The sequence below is a fragment of the Mesoplodon densirostris genome, chromosome 3 (assembly GCF_025265405.1).
Source record: "Mesoplodon densirostris isolate mMesDen1 chromosome 3, mMesDen1 primary haplotype, whole genome shotgun sequence".
In the NCBI taxonomy this organism is placed as follows: domain Eukaryota; kingdom Metazoa; phylum Chordata; class Mammalia; order Artiodactyla; family Ziphiidae; genus Mesoplodon; species Mesoplodon densirostris.
Window position 1 is genome coordinate 172,024,609 of NC_082663.1, and position 15,960 is coordinate 172,040,568.

Below are 15,960 nucleotides of genomic sequence, written 5' to 3' on the forward strand. Positions count from 1 at the left end.
CTTGCTGCTTTTAATATGATTTCTTTGTGTTTAATTTTTGACAGTTTGATTAATATGTGTCTTGGTGTATTTCTCCTTGGATTTATTCTGTATGGGACTCTCTGTGCCTCCTGGACTTGATTAACTATTTCCTTTCCCATATTAGGGAAGTTTTCAACTATAATCTCTTCAAATATTTTCTCAGTCCCTTTCTTTTTCTCTTCTTCTTCTGGAACCCCTATAATTCGAATGTTGGTGCGTTTAATGTTGTCCCAGAGGTCTCTGAGACTGTCCTCTGTTCTTTTCATTCTTTTTTCTTTATTTTGCTCTGCAGCAGTTATTTCCACTATTTTATCTTCCACCTCACTTATCCGTTCTTCTGCCTCAGTTATTCTGCTATTGATCCCATCTAGAGTATTTTTTATTTCATTTATTGTGTTTTTAATCGATGCTTGATTCGTCTTTAGTTCTTCTAGGTCCTTGTTAACTGTTTCTTGCATTTTGTCTATTCTATTTCCAAGATTTTGGATCATCTTTACCATCATTATTCTGAATTCTTTTTCAGGTAGACTGCCTATTACCTCTTCATTTGTTAGGTCTGGTGGGTTTTTATCTTGCTCCTTCTCCTGCTGTGTGTTTTTCTGTCTTCTCATTTTGCTTATGTTACTGTGTTTGGGGTCTCCTCTTTGCAGGCTGCAGGTTCATAGTTCCCGTTGTTTTTGGTGTCTGTCCCCAGTGGCTAAGGTTGGTTTAGTGGGTTGTGTAGGCTTCTTGGTGGAGGGGACTACTGCCTGTGTTCTGGTGGATGAGGCTGGATCTTGTCTTTCTGGTGGGCAGGTCCACGTCTGGTGGTGTGTTTTGGGGTGTTTGCGGACTTTTTATGATTTGAGGCAGCCTCTCTGCTAATGGGTGGTGTTGTGTTCCTGTCTTGCTAGTTGTTTGGCATAGGGTGTCCAGCACTGTAGCTTGCTGGTCGTTGAGTGAAGCTGGGTGCTGGTGTTGAGATGGAGATCTCTGGAAGATTTTCGCCGTTTGATATTATGTGGAGCTGGGAGGTCTCTTGTGGACCAGTGTCCTGAAGTTCACTCTCCCACCTCAGAGGCACAGCACTGACTCCTGGCTACTCAATTTGGGATGATTTGTTGTCTATTCATGTATTCCACAGATGCAGGGTACATCAAGTTGATTGTGGAGCTTTAATCCGCTGCTTCTGAGGCTGCTGGGAGAGGTTTCCCTTTCTCTTCTTTGTTCTCACAGCTCCTGGGTCTCAGCTTTGGATTTGGCCCCGCCTCTGCGTGTAGGTCGCCGGAGGGCGTCTGTTCTTCGCTCAGACAGGACAGGGTTAAAGGAGCAGCCTCTTCGGGGACTCTGGCTCACTCAGGCCGGGCGGGAGGGAGGGGCACGGAGTGCGGGGCGAGCCTGCAGCGGCAGAGGTCGGCGTGACGTTGCACCAGCCCGAGGCGCGCCGCGCGTTCTCCCAGGGAAGCCGCCCCTGGATCCCGGGACCCCGGCAGTTGCAGGCTGCACAGGCTCCCGGAAGGGCGGTGTGGACAGTGACCTGCGCTCGCACACAGGTTTCTTGGCGGCGGCAGCAGCAGCCCCAGCGTCCCACGCCCGTCTCTGGGCTCCGCGCTTTCAGCCGCGACTCGCGCCCGTCTCTGGAGCTCCTTTACGCGGCGCTCTTAATCCCCTCTCCTCGCGCACCAGGAAACCAAGAGGGAAGAAAAAGTCTCCTGCCTCTTCGGCAGCTCCAGAGTTTTCCCGGACTCCCTCCCGGCTAGCTGTGGCACATTAGCCCCCTTCAGGCTGAGTTCTCGCCGCCAGTCCCAGTCCTCTCCCTGCGCTCTGACCGAAGCCCGAGCCTCAGCTCCAGCGCCGCCCGCCCTGGCGGGGGAGCAGACAAGCCTCTCGGGCTGGTGAGTGCCGCTCGGCACCGCTCCTCTGTGCGGGAATCTCTCTGCTTTGCCCTACCCAGGTATGTGGGGAGTTTCTTGCCTTTTGGGAGGTCTGGGTCTTCTGCCAGCGTTCAGTAGGTGTTCTGTAGGAGTTGTTGCACGTGTAGCTGTACTGTATTTCTGGTGTATCTGTCTGTTGGAAGATTTTTAATCACAGTTTCAATTTCATTACTAATGATTGGTCTGTTAATATTTTCTTTTTTTTCTTTTAACATCTTTATTGGAGTATAATTGCTTTACAGTGGTGTGTTAATTTCTGCGTTATGTAGTGTTTTCATTGTCATTTGCTTCTATGTATTTTTAGATTTCCTTCTTGATTTCTTCAGTGATCTCTGTTATTTATTAGTTTATTGTTTAGCCTCCATGTATTTGTATTTTTTACAGATGTTTTCCTGTAATTGCTATCTAGTCTCATAGCATTGTGGTCGGAAATGATACTTGATATGATTTCAATTTTATTGAATTTACCAAAGCTTGATTTGTGACCCAAAATATGATCTATCCTGGAGAATGTTCCATGAGCACTTGAGAAGAAAGTGTATTCTCTTGTTTTGGGATGTATTGTCCTATAATATCAATTAAGTCCATCTTGTTTAATGTCTCATTTAAAGCTTGTGTTTCCTTATTTATTTTCATTTTGGATGATCTGTCCATTGGTGAAAGTGGGGTGTTAAATTCCCGTACTATGATTGTGTTACGGTCGATTTCCCCTTTTATGGCTGTTAACATTTGCCTTATGTATGGAGGTGCTCCTGTGTTGGGTGCCTATATATTTATAAATGTTGTATCTTCGTTGTGGATTGATCCCTTGATCATTATGTAGTGTCTTTCCTTGTCTCTTGTAACATTCTTTATTTTAAACTCTGTTTTATTTGTTTTGAGGATTGGTACTCCAGCTTTCTTTTGATTTCCATTTTCATGGCATATCTTTTTCCATCCCCTCACTTTCAGTCTGTGTGTGTCCCTAGGTCTGAAGTTGGTGTCTTGTGACAGCATATATATGGGTTTTGTTTTTGTATCCATTCAGCGAGCCTGTGTCTTTTGGTTGGAGCATTTATTCCATTCACATTTAAGGTAATTTTGATATTTATGTTTCTATTACCATTTTCTTAATTGTTTTCGTTTTGTTTACATGGGTCCCTTCTTCTCTTGTGTTTCCCATGTAGAGAAGTTCCTTTAGCATTTGTTGTAGAGCTGGTTTGGTGGTGCTGAATTCTCTTAGCTTTTGCTTGTCTGTAAAGCTTTTGATTTCTCCATCGAATCTGAATGAGATCCTTGCTGGGTAGAGTAATCTTAGTTGTATTTTCTTCCCTTTCATCACTTTAAATATATCATGCCATTTCCTTCTGGCTTGTAGAGTTTCTGCTGAGAAGTCAACTGTTAACCTTATGGGAGTTCCCTTGTATGTTATTTGTCATTTTTCCCCTGTTGCTTTTAATAATTTTTCTTTGTCTTTAAGTTTTTTCCATTTGATTAGTATGTGTCTCGGCGTGTTTCTCCTTCGGTTTGTCTTGCATGGGACTCTCTGCCCTTCCTGGACTTGGGTGGTTATTTCCTTTCCCATGTTGGGAAAGTTTTCGACTATAATCTCTTCAAATATTTTCTCGGGTCCTTTCTCTCTCTCTTCTCCTTCTGGGACCCCTCTAATGCGAATGTTGGTGCATTTAATGTTGTCCCTGAGGTCTCTTAGGCTGTCTTCATTTCTTTTCATTCTTTTTTCTTTATTCTGTTCTGTGGCAGTGAATTCCAGCATTTTATCTTCCAGGTTACTTATCCGTTCTTCTGCCTCAGTTATTCTATTATTATTTCCTTCTAGTTTATTTTTCATTTCAGTTATTGTATTGTTCATCTCAGTTTGTTTGTTCTTTAATTCTTCCAGGTGTTTGTTCTTTAATCCTTTTACGTCTTTGTTAAGCATTTCTTGCATCTTCTCAATCTTTGCCTCTATTCTTTTTCCGAGGTCCTGGATCATCTTCACTATCATTATTCTGAATTCCTTTTCTGGAAGGTTGCCTATCTCCACTTCATTTAGTTGTTTTTCTGGGGTTTTATCTTGTTCCTTCATCTGGTGCATATAGTCCTCTGCCTTTTCCTTTTGTCTGTCTTTCTGTGAATGTGTTTTTTGTTCCACAGGCTGCAGGATTGTAGTTCTTCTTGCTTCTGCTTTCTGCCCTCTGGTGGATGAGGCTATCTGAGAGGCTTGTGCAAGCTTCCTGATGGGAAGGAATGGTGGAGGGTATAACTGGTTGTTGCTCTGGTGGGCAGAGCTCATTAAAACTCTAATCTGATTGTCTGCTGATGTGTGAGGCTGAGTCTGTCTCTGTTGATTTTTTAGCCTGAGGCAACCCAGCACTGGAGGATACAGGCTCTTTCTTGGCGCTAATGGTGGACTCCGTGAGGGCTCATGCCAAGGATTACTTCCCAGAACTTCTGCTGCCAGTGTCCTTGTCCCCACAGTGAACCACACCCACCCCCTGCCTCTTCAGTAGACCCTCCAACACTAGCAGGTAGGTCTGGTTCTGTCTCCTATGAGGTCACTGCTCCTTCACCCTGGGTCCTGATGCACACATCACTTTGTGTATGCCCTCCAACGGTGGAGTCTCTGTTTCCTACAGTCCTGTTGAAGTCCTACAATCAAATCCCACTAGCTTTAAAAGTCTGATTTTCTGGGAATTCCTCTTCCCATTGCCAGACTTCCAGGTTGGGAAGCCTGACATAGGACTCAGAACCTTATTCCAGTGTGTGGACTTCTATGGTATAGTTGTTCTCCAATCTGTGAGTCACGCCACCCAGCGGTTATGGGATTTGATTTTATTGTGATTGTGCCCCTCCTACCATCTCATTGCGGCTTCTCCTTTGTATGTGGGGTATCTTTTTTGGTGAATTCCAGTGTCTTCCTGTTGATGATTGCTCAGCAGTTAGTTGTGATTCCAGTGCTCTTACAAGAGGGAGTGAGCACAAGTTCTTTTACTCCTCCATATTGAATCAATCTCCCCATTAAACATCATTTTACATTTATACTTTCATATTTGTTCAGGTATTTTTTTAAAGGCTATTTATTCTTTTTTTTTTAAGACTATACTTCATTCAGATTTCTTTTGCTTTTTTTTTAATTTTATTTATTTATTTATGGCTGTGTTGGGTCTTCGTTTCTGTGCGAGGGCTTTCTCTAGTTGCAGCAAGTGGGGGCCACTCCTCATCGCGGTGCGCGGGCCTCTCATTATCGCGGCCTCTCTTGTTGCGGAGCACAGGCTCAGTAATTGTGGCTCACGGGGCTAGCCGCTCCGCGGCATGTGGGATCTTCCCAGACCAGGGCTCGAACCCATGTCCCCTGCATTGGCAGGCAGATTCTCAACCACTGCACCACCAGGGAAGCCCTGTTCAGGTATTTTTGTAGAATTGGTTTTTAATATGTGGAATGGAATATGTATTTTCAATTTGGTTGAAGCTGTCAAATTGATAAAATCTGATTTTTGACACCTAGTTTATTAAAATGTTAATAATACTGGAAAAGAAACAACTGTGTGAGGTTGAGATAAAGAAAAGGTTGACAATATATTGCTTTCTTTTTAGGTCTAGGAGACAAATTCAAGCTTAGATAGGATAAATAATAGCAGTTGAAAACATAAAATTTCTCTTTAGATGCTTCTTTTTGTTTTAATCTTTAAAATGTTACGATCCTATAGTTTCTAAGTTTTCTAGTGTGTTTTCATTTCTTTAAATCCTGTTCTAACCTGTATCTTCTTTTTGAATAGGTACTTGAGATTTTTGTTCACTATTTCATTAACAATTATTAAGTAGAAAAAGGATAATTTACTATAATGATATGCTAAAAGTTAAGATTCATTTATTTGAAGATAATTTCTATTTAAATTCAACCATCAAACCATAACCTGGGCACCACTGTTTTCTAGTTGGCAGCTTGGTCAAATTACACAAATAATATGTAGGAGGGAATAATCTCATGTGTGCCAGAATATTAAGTGATAGCACACAAAATAATTAGTGGTTAAGTATTTTCTTTTCAAATTTCAGTGATTCACACAATCTAACAATTTACTTCTGATTTCATCAAATGTTGCTCATTATAATATTTTTTTAATAAAATTAGTCTTGCAGTTTGGGATGTAGGAGGCATGTTTATTGGAAACTAAACTGTGATAACAAGGAAATAAAATTGATGTCTTTTTTCCCTTCTTATTTGACTCAAATATTTGAGAATGTCTTGATAATTATGTTTAGTCCCAATTTGTTAAAAGACTATAAATCTATTGACAAATTTATCAATCTAAATCAAACATACCAAGCAAGTTAGGGATAAAAGTCAGAGTTGTATTCCTTCTAACCATTAACGAGAGCTACAAATATGTTGAGACACAAGGAAACACAAATTCTCTTTCAAAGCCAAGGGTACTGAAAAGTGACTCTCTGATGTTTATCAGAGTGTAGTTTATTCATTTGTTTCTTGGTGTCACAGGAGCAGTCTGTTGGTTTTGCAGGATTTGTGAATAATGTTTGGATTGTTTTTTATTGTCCTAAAATTGTTATATTTCTTTTTTAGACTTTTTTTTTCTTTTTCTACAGCATTCTAGTTTTACCTCTATGCTTTAAGGAGTTGGTTGCTGTTCTTTCACAGCTCTTTAAAATAATCTGTTTATATTTGTTGCATCAGTCCAAAGTTTTTCTTCATTATCTTCCAGTACTCCCTTTTTTATTGTTTCTTTGTATTGAAATCCCTCGGAGGGCAACAACTTTGTTGCTCTACTTTTTCTACTTTGCGCCTACTCTCCAGTCCTTTCCCAGTTGGCACTTCACTAATTGTATTTCCACTGGGCATTATGAACTGTTCACACTTCTAAAAGAGAAAAAGGATAAATTAAGATGTATGACTTCTAAAATTAATGTTGTGAACTGGCACCTTGATGATTCTGAAAATAGAGATTAAGTTAAAACCACAAGGGATATAATATAATTTCTTTAGGAGAGTGTGCTATTCTTTTTTTTAAAAGACTTTATTTTTTGGAGAAGTTTTAGATTCAAAGCAAAATTGAGTGGAAGGTGGACTTCCCTGGTGGTCCAGTGGTTAAGATTCCAGACTTCCACTGCAGGGGGTGTGGGTTCAATCCCTGGTCGGGGAAGTTCCGTATGCCGTGGGGTGTGGCCAAAAAAAAAAAAATTAAGTGGAAGATGCAGAGATCTTCCACACACCCTCTGCCCCCACTCAAGCATAACCTCCCCCCATTACCAACAACCCCCACATTTGTTACAATTGGTGAACCTACACTGAAACATCATTGTCATCCAAAGTCCACGGTTTACATTACAGTTCACTCTTGGTGTTGTGCAGTCTATGAATTTGGACAGATGTATAATGACATGCATCCATCATTATAGATGGATTCCTCCGTGCTAAGCCTTCTCATCCCTCACTCCCCAAAACCCTTAGCAACTACTGATCTTTTTTTTTTTTTTGACGTCTCTATGGTTTGTCTTTTCCAGTATGTCATATAGTTGGAATCATACAGTATGTAGCCTTTTCACACTGGCTTCCTTCATTTAGCAATATGAATGTAAGTTCCCAGCACGCCTTTTCATGGCTTGATAGCTCATTTCTTTATAGTGATGAATAATATTCCATTGTCTGGATGTATCACAATTTATTTATCCATTCACCTACTGAAGGGCATCTTGGTTGCTTCCAGGTTTTGGCAGTTATGAAAAAGCTACTATAATTATCTGTGTGCAAGTTTTTATGTGGACATGATGTACAGCATGTTTTCATATGCTCATTTGCCATATGATACCTTCTTTGATATTTGACCACCTTTTAATTGGTTTGTTTGTTTTCTTATTTTTGAGTTTTAAAAGTTCATTGTATATTTTGGGTAACAGTCCTTTATCAGATGTGTCTTTTGCAAATATATTCTGCCAGTCTGTGGCTTTCTTTTCCTTTTCTTGATACCACACAGTTTTGATACTGTAGCTTTGTGATAAATTTGAAATCAGGCTTTGTGAGTTCTCCAACTTTGTTCTCCTTTTTCACAATTGATCTGATGTGATGTTTTAGAAGTGTGATTTTTTAAGATGAAAATTGCAACTTTAATTATTTTACTGTCATATGAAATTAAAATATTGATTATTAAACATGACTTGGACTGTGCAGTTTTCGGTGGAGAAGGAGGCTTTGACATAAAGTGGAAAAGAGAGTGGCATAAGATATATCCTAAATAATAATTAAAATGAAGATGTTTGCTTGCAGAAGCTGTTTATTCTATTTTTCTGCTAATGTTACTGAAATATTCATAAGATAGTATTCACTGTAATAAAATAAAGCTCTACTTAATATAACCTTGAGAATTATTAAGATTTTAGCAAACATGGAGTCTACATTTCTAATAGGAAACATTGATAACTGAAAGAGACAGGTGACTTTATATAAGAATTGACAAATAGAATATTACCTGAAATTCATGAGAAGCAAGTGAGAAAATAGGATAAAAAGAAACAGGCATAGTATAACCTAGTTATTGTTTAGGGAACATTGCTTTTGTCTTGAAAAGAGTTTCTTTTAAGAATCATGCAAATCATTTATGAAATAAATCTATGTAATCATTGTGTTTAGAGAAACTGTGGTGTTTCCTAATTTTTGCTTTTAGAGGGGATTTTTTTTATAACTCTCTAGGGCAAAGGAAGGAGTCCTGGTGTCAGGCTCAAAACTCAACTCCCCAAGCAGGCTGTGGCTGCAAACAGTGGGTAAAAAAGTGTTCAAGGATAAAGCAAGTGTCAAAAAAATCAGAAGATGCCAAATCAAAGACAGTAGCCAGTAGAAGTGAAAAAGCTTTTTATGTCAGGAATCTGAAACCCAGGATAGTCAAAGTGAGTGTGGGTTTGAGAGAATGAGCAAGTAGTGCAGGCAGAACACCAAGAAACGCACATATCTGTATTTTAGATTCCTCCCTATCTGAGGGCACTTTTCATATGAGATACAAAGCCAGTTCAGACAATAACCCTAGAAGTAAGGCATCACGTCTAAATTTCACAATTAATCAATCTAGGAATCTTCCATTCTCTGTTAGAATAGAATAATACAAGATGCATGTGAGTCATAGGTCTACCACTTGCCTCTAACTTAAATCTCTTTAACCCCCAGTTTACTCATCTATGAATAGAATCCGAATGGTAGACTAACCTTATGAAGTTTTAGGAAAATTAAATGATAGTATGTTTCCATAGACTTTAGCCTTTCCTCTGACATATAAGAAGCACTTGATAAACTTTAGCTCTTTTGCAGTCCTACCATATGCTTAGCTATGTTCCAAGTGTAACTGCCATGAGTGGGGGAGGGGAGGAAAAACAAAATACATTTATTTATGACCCAATTAATTTAATTTTGGGGCAAGATTCTACTGTATTCTAGCCTTTAAATATACAAAACTAACCAAAATAAAGTTCCTATTCTCTATGAACTTTGAAGGGTCCCAGATTCTAGTTGGAGATGGGACAATATTAAGTATGAATGGGATAACCTCTCCTCTCAGTGTGGGCAATCCAATGCCACACCTGTAACATAGTCAATGTTCAGTAAACATTTATCGACATATAATGAAGAATGCCTGACTAATACATACACAGACACACAACCAGTAGCCAAAAAGGTACAGATAAGCAACATAGGGATAAAAATAACAGAGTATATAGAGCTGAACTGAGTTAGGAAGTAATAAGAATGAGCCATTCAAGATATGTGATTTGAACTGGCTGTGAAGTAGTATGAAAAATGTAAGAAGAGATTACTGTGATCCTGTAATGCCTCCAAAACCCTGCTAACTTTGGGGGATAAGAAATTAAGTTAGACAGCAGTTTCTGTCCTTAAGGTGCCTAAAGAGACAGATACATAAACAAAAATTTGAAATACAGTGGATCAGTGTCATATTATACATATCCATTGCTATTTATCTCTCACGTTTATTACAATGTCTAGTACATTGTAGATGTATAATGATTTTTGATGCATGAATACATAAATTAAGAATTTTTTTAAAAAACTAACCAAACTAAGTAACTAAAAAGCAGCGAGAAAATGCCTAACCCTGCCTGCTAGGATTAGGAAAGAATTCACAAAGCAGGTAATATTTCACCTGGGCTTGGTGACCTGCAGTGACTCACTGTGTACCCTGATGGGTCAGAAGATTGAGTAGTGCTGTGTGCTGTCTTTCACCTTATCTCTAAGTGGTGGGTTGAGTAAGGTAGGCCACTAAGAAGAAGACGTGATTCCCGCCCCTAAATATCTTACTTAAGATAGGTTTCATTCTCCTTTAAACTTTAAGCAGTTAAGACTTGTAAAATAATCACCTTCTTTCCTGCTAAGATGGAAGATCAGTTTATTGATTGTCTTGGTGTAGCACAGCGTGTTGGTTTGTTTTCTGCTGCTACAGTCTTTCTCCCTGGTTAACTATAATTGAAATTGTAAATTGTCATTTTGCCACGGGGAATCAGAGTTTAATCTCAGAGTTTATTAGGAATCAACTCCTTTAGGCTCCAGGATATATTTAACAATAGGCAGTGGAATCAGTTATTCAGCCTCCACAGAGCTGTGCTTGATAACTTGTCATCCAGCTGAGGCTTTATGGTTAGGAAGATTTGTGCTTAGGGATGCTCCTGTTTCCAAACCCCGTCCTTTTCTTCAAGTAGGTGACTTGGAAGGCTGCCCCTTTCTCAAGGAACATCTCCTGGTTTAGTTACTTAATACATCATTCATTTGTCCCTGATTTACTTTATCTGAGTGTCATAATCATAATCAATGTCACAATCGTTGATCATAATCAAATTTTAATTTTCTCATATTCTTACTGATAAACATGTACGATGATTACAAAAGAAAACTTGAGTGCAAAATATACCTTCATTAGGTGTGATTACAAAGTTTCTCACCTAAAGACTTTTCAACAGGAATACCTCAGACCACTAACAATCTGCACTCTTAGCGTTATACACAATCAGGTTGTGTAATACCGGGTGTTCATGGATTTATTTTCTCTGTTGAGGATAGTAGGATGAAGTTGCTAGCGCAGAGTCACGAGGATGAGAATCCATGTCCTGAAGATATTATACTGAACCCCCCAAACAACTACCAAGCCAGACTCAAACTCACCCAATGCCATACTTTCCAAATTTATGCAACTCATCATTCACAGTTTCCCAGAGCTGGGCTGATTTTGTGTTTCTTGTTATGTCTTTCTATGCTTGGCTTTTCTAACCTCTGTATTTAGTTGGAAATTCCTCATGGATCCAGAAGGCTCCTGTTACTGATTCCAACCAGGAAAGATCAAATGGGCCCTGCTTAATCTTGACCCATCTAGGAATAGCTTAATATCCTGCCTGTCTCTGAAATTCTGACACTATTGGTTGATGGTGGCATATCAAGTGAGTTAATTCGCAGGGATTTGTTGATTGTGGTAGAAGAACAGTGCCAATGACTGTTCCCAAGACAAGGGGCGGGAGAGGGTTTAGGGGCAGCTGAATATCCAATGAAGGGAAAACCCTCTCATTTAATGAAATAAGAAATTTCATCTGTAATTTGTATTTTTAATAAAATGTTAATTAACATTTGAGGGGAAAAAAGTACTTTCAGGAGGTAAATGAGAGTACAGCAAGATGATGATGGAAATGATAATGATGACCCAGATTATGTACTAAGATTTATGGTTTGATTCAAGGTTTTTTTTTTCTCCCTCCCGTCCTTCCTTCCTTCCTTCCTTCCTTCTTTTTTAAACTTTGGAGATATATAATATTTCACACACTGTGTGGAAAGGTAGAGAAAGATGTAATCTTAAAAAAAAAAAAATTCTCCACTCAGGGGGGAAACAACCCTGAATATCTTAAAAGTTCTTCATGGTAAAATTACTACCTCTTATTATTGCTGATGTATCTGCTGGTCATGTGTCCCTTTAGAAACACTGACCACATTTATCACTTATTTAATTTTCTGAACTAAACTTTTCCCTGCCTCTACTTATACATTATAAGCAACTTAATTTGTATCTTTTCCTGAGCTTCTAACATGTTTGTTTGGTATCCCATGGCAGATCTATAAATATTTGAAATATATTTTTGCTAAGAATAATTAAAATTTATATTTTTATTATTTATTATCATGGAATAATAAAAAATTAATGAGGCCCCTCAGTTATCTCAGAAACTCCATTTTCAGTTAGGTAAGATCAATTAATTTGGCTTACTCCTGAGCTGAGTTACCTCCTTGTAGGAAAATTATCCAAAATTTGAAAAAAATCAACATGTTGATTATGTGACTCCAATATGATGCTAGATTATTTTCTAGTAAGCTCATATGAATGATATTTGATGCTTTCAGAAAATATAACTTTGGCTAATGATCAGAGCTTGGATGTTTTACAGCCCTCTTAAGTTAGCCATTAACGTGTAGAAACTGGTATCAAATGATGATTTTTTCTCCTATCTAATACAGATGATAATCCCAAAGATCATGGTTTATTGTTTTGTAAGATATTTTCCAATACAGCAATCTTATTTGAGCAGTCCTTTCCCCACTAAGCATGTATGCCAATTTCTCAAATCCTTTCTACATGATCTCTTAACATTCTGCTGGTTCTCTCATTAATGACACAAATTAAATTTTGGCATATGCTCACTTGCTATTTGTATGAAAATTATGTGTTTAACAATTTGAAAATTGTCCTTTCCTCTCTAATATCTTGAGACATTCTGGTTGAGTACACAAAGTTTTTCAAAGAAAATAACCAGTACACATAAAAGACAAAGTCTCCATATTTATACTATCACATTCACTTGGAGAAGCTATGATAGAGGGGTTAAACATGATTTTTAAAAAGTATTGTTGAGTATGAATTTAATATATTGATGGATCTGTTTATTCAGATCTTTGGTCATATTTAGGTAATTTAGATAAAAATTCTCTGGCTTCTAGATCACTTAGGTCCAGACAGCAGTATGATTACATATTCATGTGCACATCTATCATTACCTGGCACCTGTGCATTGTAAATATTTTATAAATATTAGTTTTTTTAAAATTATGAAATAGTGGTAAAAGTAACTATAGCGTTCTTCTTCTATGATCTCTCAGAAGAACCTTAATTTTAGTTGAGAGAAAGAACAGTTTCTTCCCCTGTTAAAATCTTCCATGTAACAGATCAGAAACAAATGACTTGCTGACTTCCTAATTTGAAGGGCATATAAGTCCCAGTCCTGTGGGACCAGCTGAGTTGAAGGTGTTAGGCACAAACAAATCACCTCTTTGTTTGTCTCCCTATAACCATATAGGCCAACCTGTTAAGTCACTTGTGAATTATGAGAGAAATGAGCTCATTAATCATCATTAGACTTTTTAAATTTAATTTTTATTTATTTATTTATTTGTTTGTTTGTTTGTTTTGCGGTATGCAGGCCTCTCACTGTTGTGGCCTCTCCTGTTGCGGAGCACAGGCTCCGGACGCGCAGGCCCGGTGGCCATGGCTCACGGGCCCAGCCGCTCCGCGGCATGTGGGATCCTCCCAGACCGGGACACGAACCCGTGTCCCCTGCATCAGCAGGCAGACTCTCAACCACTGCACCACCAGGGAAGCCCTAATTTTTATTTTATATTGGAGTATAGTTGATTTACAATGTTGTGTTAGTTTCAGGTATACAGCAAAGTGATTCAGTTATGCATATACATATATACATTCTTTTTCCTATTCTTTTCCCTTGTAGGTTATTACAGAATACTGAGTATAGTTCCCTGTGCTATACAGGAGGTCCTTGTTGGTTATCTGTTTTATATATGGTAATGTGTATATGTTAATCCCAACCTCTCCCAACACTTCCTGTGGAGAGGATCTGTTGACAGGCACATTCTTGGCTCAGCTAACTCAATCACTGTCATAAACATAGGGCCCCTGATTATAGCTACTATATCCTGAGGCAGGGGAACCAACTAAAGAAACACAAGCAAGCCATGGTAGCATCGTCAAGGACAGAAAAATTATGTCAAGTGGGCAGTTGAGAGACAAATATTCCTACTTACTTCCAGCGAGTTCCATGGTTATTAGAAGAGTGGCAAGTTTTACTTCTATTCCTTTCTTTTGTTCACTTCTAATGTTTTCTTTACTTCATTACTCAGGAGTCATTCAATTTTAAGTTATATATCTACCTCAAAGCAGTTTAAAGCAAAAAAAAAAAAAAAAAAAAAAGATTGTTGTGCTCATTGAACAGTCCAAAGGCAAACTCATCTGACACACTGGGGTTCATGAGTGCAGTGTCAACAAAGTTCTCTCTTTGTCTCTTAGCTCTGCTTTTTCTGCTTGCTTTTCTTTGCAGATACATTCTTTTCATATGTCACTAATGTGCCTACAGGTAGCCAGCAACTTCCATTATCCTTACAGCTCTTGATCTGAAAAAGATACCATCTTTACTGGTAGCTGGAGAGTAGGTTTCAGGAATAACTCTGATTGGTCCAGTGTGAGAAATGCAGCCATCCTAGAAGCTATAAATGTGGCCAGAGGACTGAGGCTCTCTGATAAACCAGTACTATATACTTTACCCAAATCATACTTATGCAGAATAAAATTCTAGAAAACAGTCTGTGCAGACTATGATAGATAACACCAAAAAGATTTCAGTAGCAATTTTTTTAACATGTTTATTGCAGTATAATTGCTTTACATTGTTCTGTTAGTTTCTGCTGTATAACAAAGTGAATCAGCTGTATACTTATATCTTCATTTCTCCTCTCTCTTGCATCTCCCTCCCACCCCTCGAGGTGGTCACAAAACACCAAGCTGATCTTCCCTGTGCTATGCAGCTGCTTCCCACCAGCTATCTATTTTACATTTGGTAGTGTATATATGTCCATGCCACTCTCTCACTTCATCCCAGCTTACCCTTCCCCCTCCCTGTGTCCTTAAGTCCATTCTCTACGTCTGGGTCATTATTCCTGTCCTGCCCCTAGGTTTTTCAGAACCTTTTTTTTTTTTAGATTCCATATATATGTGTTACCATACGGTATTTGTTTTTCTCTTTCTGACTTACTTCACAGATCTAGGTCTGACAGATTCTGGGTCCATCCAGCTCACTACAAATAACTCAATTTCATTTCTTTTTATGGCTGAGTAATATTCCATTGTATATATGTGCCACATCTTCTTTATCCATTCATCTGTCAATGGACACTTGGGTTGCTTCCATATCCAGGGTATTGTAAATAGTGCTGCAATGAACATAGTGGTACATGACCTTTTTTTTTTGAATTTTTGATTTTGATTTTATTTTTTTATACAGCAGGTTTTTATTACTCATCAACTTTATACACATCAGTGTATACATGTCAATCCCAATCGCCCAATTCAGCACGCCGCCACACCCACCCCCCACCGCTTGACCCTCTTGCTGTCCATACGTTTGTTCTCTACATCTGTGTCTCTGTTTCTGCCCTTCAAACCGGTTCATCTGTACCATTTTTGTAGGTTCCACATATATGCGTTAATATATGATATTTGTTTTTCTCTTTCTGACTTACTTCACTCTGTATGACAGTCTCTAGATCCATCCACGTCTTAACAAATGACCCAATTTTGTTCCTTTTATGGCTGAGTAATATTCCATTGCATATATGTACCACATCTTCTTTATCCATTCGTCTGTCATTGGGCATATAGGTTGCTTCCATGTCCTGGCTATTGTAAATAGTGCTGCAATGAACATTCGGGTGCATATGTCTTTTTGAATTATGGTTTACTCTGGGTATATGCCCAGTAGTGGGATTGCTGGATCATATGGTAATTCTATTTTTAATTTTTGAAGGAACCTCCATACTCTTCTCCATAGGGGCTGTATCAATTTACATTCCCACCAACAGTGCAACAGGGTTCGCTTTTCTCCACACCCTCTCCAGCATTTGTTGTTTGTAGAGTTTCTGATGATGCCCATTCTGACTGGCGTGAGGTGATACCTCATTGTAGATTTGATTTGCATTTCTCTAATAATGAGT